General features: G+C 54.3%; 1 long non-coding RNA gene across 2 annotated transcripts; it reads left to right on the top strand.

Moving 5' to 3' along the window:
- Window positions 1–1,579: 1,579 nt before the first annotated feature.
- LOC135309410 (uncharacterized) lies at window positions 1,580–5,651 on the top strand. Of its 2 annotated transcripts, none has more exons than XR_010369680.1 (3): window positions 1,580–1,866; window positions 2,529–3,312; window positions 5,610–5,651. It is a non-coding gene; the product is annotated as an uncharacterized LOC135309410 (long non-coding RNA). The 2 variants fall into 2 exon arrangements; XR_010369681.1 differs by having other exon boundaries at window positions 1,604–1,866; window positions 2,529–2,629; window positions 5,610–5,639.
- Window positions 5,652–5,879: the final 228 nt, after the last annotated feature.

The following is a 5,879-nucleotide window of genomic DNA, read 5'->3' as shown; positions in this document are numbered from 1 at the left end:
GCCTGTCCCCAGACATGTGGGCATCATATCCACCAAACCATGCTGGGAGCCTGTGCCTCCTCTAATGCATTTAGCCACAGAAAAATGTAATCAAGGAAACAGCTCACTAAAAAGGGAATGATCACTTCCCTCATCCTGCTGCTTACGCTTATGCGGATAAGCAAGACAGAAAAAACTTATTTATTTAAAAAGATTCAACTTAGGCTGACTTAACTCAGCCCTGTTTGCCTTTTCCAAATTATGGACATCTTTACACCTGTGTGCAATATTACTCTGCATTTAAATTTCTTCTTGCTGAAACTGAATTATTCAAGTGTTATGCAGTGATGTCTTGAGAGGACATGGCTGTCTGGATTTCACCTGTTGTTAAAATCTGCTGCAAGCTGCAATTTTGGATTGAGCACATGCAGAAGAGATCAAGTAGATACACGATATATTCAGTACAATTCTTGTTTGATAGAAACGGCTTCTTCCAGGAGTCCTCTGACACTCTTCCCAGGGATCTTCTAGAATGTTTTGATCTCTGATTTCAGAGATCCTAGGTGTCAGTCCTAGACTACTTCCAAGATGTTACCTGAGGCGATTTTTCTCCTTTGGAGAAACTCTCAGCTCTGGAATCTATTCAAGATTCATCCCAGGCAGCTGGAGTCTTTTGATCTATCAGGTCTTTTGGGACCTGATATCCTGCATGGCAACCCCAGACTCCTCCAAGAAAAGTTTCTGAAATTATTTTTCTGTTTTGGAAGGAATCTGTTTCTCAAGAGTTGCAGCACATGAAAAGAGAGATACAAATGCAGACTGTTTTTTTACATGCAATAAAAAGAGATCCAAGATTTAGCCATGACCATGGTGATCCTAAGCACTGTCTCTTGACATGATGCCACCCACTTTGTCCCACATGGACTTCCAAGGTCATGGTAGTCTTACCATGACTTAGGTAAGAGGCAAGGAGAAGGCAAGTGACCCTCAAGGTCTGTACAGGGATCACTACTGTGTAGTATTTTTATGAATACATGGATGAAGGGATTGAGTGCACCCTCAGCAGGTTTGCAGATGACACCAAGCTGAGGGTGCAATGACACAACTGAAGGACTGAATGATGCAGAGGGATCTGGACAAGCTCAAGAAGTGGCCTATGGAAGCCTCATGAGGTTCAACAAGGCCAAGTGCTCATGCTGCACCTGAGTGAGGGCAACCCCCAGCATCAATCCACCTTGGGGGATGGAGGGATTGAGAGCAGCCCTGCCAAGGGCTGTGGGTACCGGTGGGTGGGAGCTGGACATGCCTGGGCCACGTGAACTCACCCCTGGAAACCAAGCATGTCCTGGGCTGATCCCACAGCATGGGCAGAAGGACAGGAGGTTCTGCCCCTCTGCCCTGCTCAGGTGAGACCTGAACACCTGCAAAGCTGTAGGCACACAGTGTGTGGTGATTGGTGTGGGGCTGGCCCAGCCTCATCCCCAGTGGGTGCAGCTGTGAGCAGCAGGTGAGCAGCACTGACAGCAACGAGCCATGGAGTGCCCAGGGGCACTGAGCAACCACCAAAGGGAGCAGAGGCACACAGGTGCAGGGCATCAGCATGAGGGGATAAAAGGCTGGGCTGAAGAACAAGAAGGGCACATATCTGCAGCCTTCTGAAGTGGTGAGGTGTTGTTCTATATGGACTGAAGCTTTCTGAAATTGTGTGGTGTTACTCTGTGTATTGTGGCTGTCTCAACTGCAACTTATGCTGTGACATATGCTGTGACACAAAGCTGCCTCCAGCCCTGGGGTCTCAGCACAGGAAAGACATGGAGCTGTTTGAGCAAATCCAGAGACGACCACAGAGATATTCCAAGGGTTGCAGGCCCCTCCTGTGAGGAAAAGGTAAGAGCTGAGGGTGTTCACCTTGGAGAAGGAAAAGCTCCAGAGAGCCTCTTTCAGTGCCTAAAGGGCTTCCAAGAGAGACTGAGAAGGACTTTGGACAGGCATCTGGAGGGCCAGGACAACAGGGGAATGGCTTCCCACTGCCAGCAGGCAAGGTTAGATGGGCTATTAGGAAGAAATTCTTCCCTCTTGGGGTACTGAGGCCCTGGCAGAGGCTGCCCAGAGAAGCTGTGGCTGCTCTGGATCCCTGGAAGTGTCCAAGGCTGGGTTGGACGGGGCTTGGAGCAGCCTGGTCTGGTGGAAGGTGTCCTTGTCTGTGGCAGGAGGATGCAAGGACTCTATGAGTTTACAATCTACCTGCTGCTGAGCATGCAGCACTGCCAAGCAATGGGAGACCAGTGAGGAAGAAATGGCATGAGGAGGGGAATGTGCAGCATACAGGTTTCAGTTCTCTGTGGGGGAAGATGAGGAAGGAGCCTGCTGACTGTTCACATTTTCTACACTACACTGTCCTCTCTGAGCAGGAAGGCTCCCCCCAGGACAGAAGGAGGCTCCTGGCTGTCCACCCCTACATCCTACCTAACCCACCCAACAGCATCCCCTCTGGGACAAAGGCTTCTCTTAGGACAGAAAGAAACTGCTAATCACCCCTTTGACCCTAGAAAAACCCTGCTGGGCAGGAAGGCTCCTGTCCCTCCAGAACAGGCACTGAGATTTTGGGCAGGAAGGAGCAGAAGGCTTGTGGCTAACTCCAGCATCCCAGGTGGGTGAGGGGGAAACCAGGATGCCGTGGGAGGACACTTGTTTGAATGCCACCCTGAGACTCCTCCCCACAGCACTCTGGTTTCCTCAGGTTCTGTATGTTAATGACCCCAGTGACATCATCCCTATTCTCCTCCCCAGTTCTGGAAAGTTCACTGTCTCCAGTTTTCCCATTGGCTTACCTTTGTAGACACTCCCCCACTGTATCCCCGTTGGTTGTTTCCTCCTTGTCCCGCCTTCATTCCACCCCTAGTCCCTTTACCCATTGGCCCTCAAACTATGATATCCTGCCTACTCCTGGCTGGTTTTAACTGCTGGGCCCTGCTCTGTTCGGGGCTCTGCTCTCCCTGTCTAGTTTCAGTGTGGTTGTTATTAAGCTGCCATTGGAACTTCATACAAAGAGTCTCTCCTGCTTTCTCTATCAGCCTGTGTTTATCAATTGACTGTGTGAGCATCTGGTGCCTGCCAGAGCTATCCACCTTGTCCAGAGAAAGATGCTCTTGGGAGCTTGGCTGTCTCTGCATCATCTGCCATGTGCTCACAGCTAACTACCCCTGCTACCTAGGAGGATCCCTTGCAGGCAGAAAGGCTCCTGCTCCCCCAGGACAGGAGCTGTGGATTTGGGCAGAGCAGTAGACATGGACACTGTCAGTCTGTAGTAGCTGCTGGATTCTGCCATGGAGGGTGAGGCTGACATCAGATTTACAGTCTTGTGAAAACCTTCAGGCCATGCCGGAGGAGCAGAAGCTCCCCCCCTGTTCTTTGACTCGTCACTTCCTTAGCAGTGCTTGCCTCTGTCCTCCCTGTGCAGGCAGTGGTTGAAGCTGTGGGATCAGGTCTTTGCTGTTCAGGTGGGATCCATGATCCAGCGCAGAGCCTGGCTTGGGCAGGAGGTGCAGGATCCATCCCTGCTGACCTGGTTGTGTGGTGGGCTACACAGGGCAGGATGAGGAGTCCTAGGCCATGGGTTTACGCCAGGGTCTCCACAAGGAGGTGGGAAAGATGAACATGGAACAATCCAGTGTGAAGCAGGACATAAAGATGATACAGCAAGCACATGGCCAGCTCAGCTGTCACCAGTTAGCCCAGGAAGGCGTTCAATGCCCACACCCTCCTCAGGGACTCTGCCACACCTCCTGATGTCAGTGCTTCCCAGAGGACAAAGCAGTACTGGTACTCTGGGCCACCTGTCCTGTGTCTGTGTCACACCATGTGTTTATGATTGCCACCATGCCTCAGGACTGGTCCCAAATCTTTTCCAGTTCCTGGGTCATTGCCAGGTTCACCAGGGAGAATCACTGCTTATACCAGTCCATTCCCCTGCCCCGAAGGCACCCAGATGTGTTTGCACATGAGCTGCTGGCCACGGCCAGAAGGGCAGGAATCACAGCACGGGGCATCAGACACTGGTTCTTATCCAGAAAGCAAGGAAAACACCAAGTTAGAAGAGCACAAGGAAACTTGACATTATCTCTGTCAGAGTGGAATTGTCCTGGGAAAGCCAACAGTGGGTAGTGTTTTTGTTCTACACTCCAGGAAGGGGCACCATCTTCTGTCTTCTGACAGATACCAAGTGCGGCCACCAAGTGTTGCTCCAGATGGTCCTGCCAACAGCCACCTGCAGAAAGGATCACATAGACACCAACACACGTTGGCTTGGGCTGTCCTCTGGCAGAGAAGTGCCCGGGGCCACAGGTCTGGCAGGGCTTGGGAGGTGGCAGGTCTCCTTTGGCAGGGACTCTGCCACGCCTGCTGCTGTCAGCGCTCCCCAGGGGACAGAGCAGCATCGGTGCTTTGGGCCACACGTCCCCTGTCTGTGTCACACCCTGCATGTGTGACAGCCACTGAGCACGGGGACTGTTCCCAAAGAGGCTGTGGCATGTTCTGTGCAAGGCCCCAGTGCCCTTCCTGCCCAGCTCCATTGGCATCCATGGGGGCTCATTCTGCTGCCCTGAGCAGGCAGAGCAGAGGAGCAGCTGCTTGTTGTTTGAGCCGCTCATAAAGTTCCTGTTGGGCTGTGGCTTCAACTCTTGGGGCAAGGTCTTCTTTGCAAGCTGGGGCAGTTTGGGTGGGGTGGGGGTGTCCCCAGGGCACGTGGAGGCATGTCCTAGGGCTCTTTGTGACACAGGGCACCGTGATCCCCGTGGGATGGGAAGGGACTGTGTGTGCAAGGGTGACCCTTTGTGACACCTTGTGACATAGGTGCTGGCAGTGACGCGGCCACGCCACTGTGCTCGGTGCATGCAACGGGCCAGGACGGGACCGAGCCCTGCTGTGAGGAGCCCCCACACAGCAACTCGTTCCTTGCTGACCCGGAGCTTTTCCAGGGCGTTCTCTGTGCAGGTGACCTCAAGGCCAGGCTGCGGGACTCGGTGACGCGGAGCATTTCCGAAGCGTCTGCCGTCCCTGCGGCCGGTGCCCTCGAGGACAAACTGCGGGACTGACAGTCCCATTTATTTTCTGAGACCCTTCTCGTGCTGGTGGCCTCGAGGACAGACTGCAGGACTTGCTGTCCTGTAGCCTTCCCGAGGCTTCAGCGTTGCAGGTGCCTTCAAGGCACAACTGCAGCACTTGCTCATCTGGAGCTTTTCTGAGACACCTGTGCTGCAGCAAGCACTCAACACCAAAGTGTGACATGGAGCACACACCCTCCAGCGTGCCCAAGCTGGCCTGGGTGGAGAAGGAGGAGGCTGGAGCTGCCTCAGCTCAGCAGCCTGACGAGCTGGAGCAGTTCCAGCTGCTGCAGGAGGGTGAGTGGCAGAGCTGGGCCATAGGGCTGGTGCCTGCGGCCAGCTTGGCCCCATCCCAACCCTGTGGACATGCCCATGCATGGGACAGAAGCGGGGCTGGGCCTGCAGGCGGCCGTGCTCCATCCCCCAGGGCATGCCGAAGCTCTCCCTGCCTGGGGAGCGCAGGGCTGGGCTGTGTTCTCTGGCCTCTCCTGCAGCCCCTCAGCTCCGGCTGCGCTCGCTCTTTGCCAGATGCCGCCAAGGACGGGACACAAGAACGGGAACGTGCCCCCGGTTGCTTTAGCAGGACAGCGCAGGTACCTGCGGCCATCCCCACCTGGGCTGGGCCTGCTGTCACTGCTCAGCCGAGCACCAGGCTTGGAGCACTCCATGGATTCTCCCTGTCTTGCTGGCCTTCTCCTGCAGACCATCAGTGATTTCATCACATACCTTGGGCAGGAAGAGACCGCTGGGGCGGGCAGCGGAGTCTTGGCCGACTTTCAGCTCTTCGATGCCGAGACC

This window comes from Passer domesticus, chromosome 10, assembly GCF_036417665.1.
Source record: "Passer domesticus isolate bPasDom1 chromosome 10, bPasDom1.hap1, whole genome shotgun sequence".
Taxonomy (NCBI): Eukaryota; Metazoa; Chordata; class Aves; order Passeriformes; family Passeridae; genus Passer; species Passer domesticus.
Note: the sequence above shows the minus strand (reverse complement) of the source record. Positions and strands in the feature narration are given on the sequence as shown.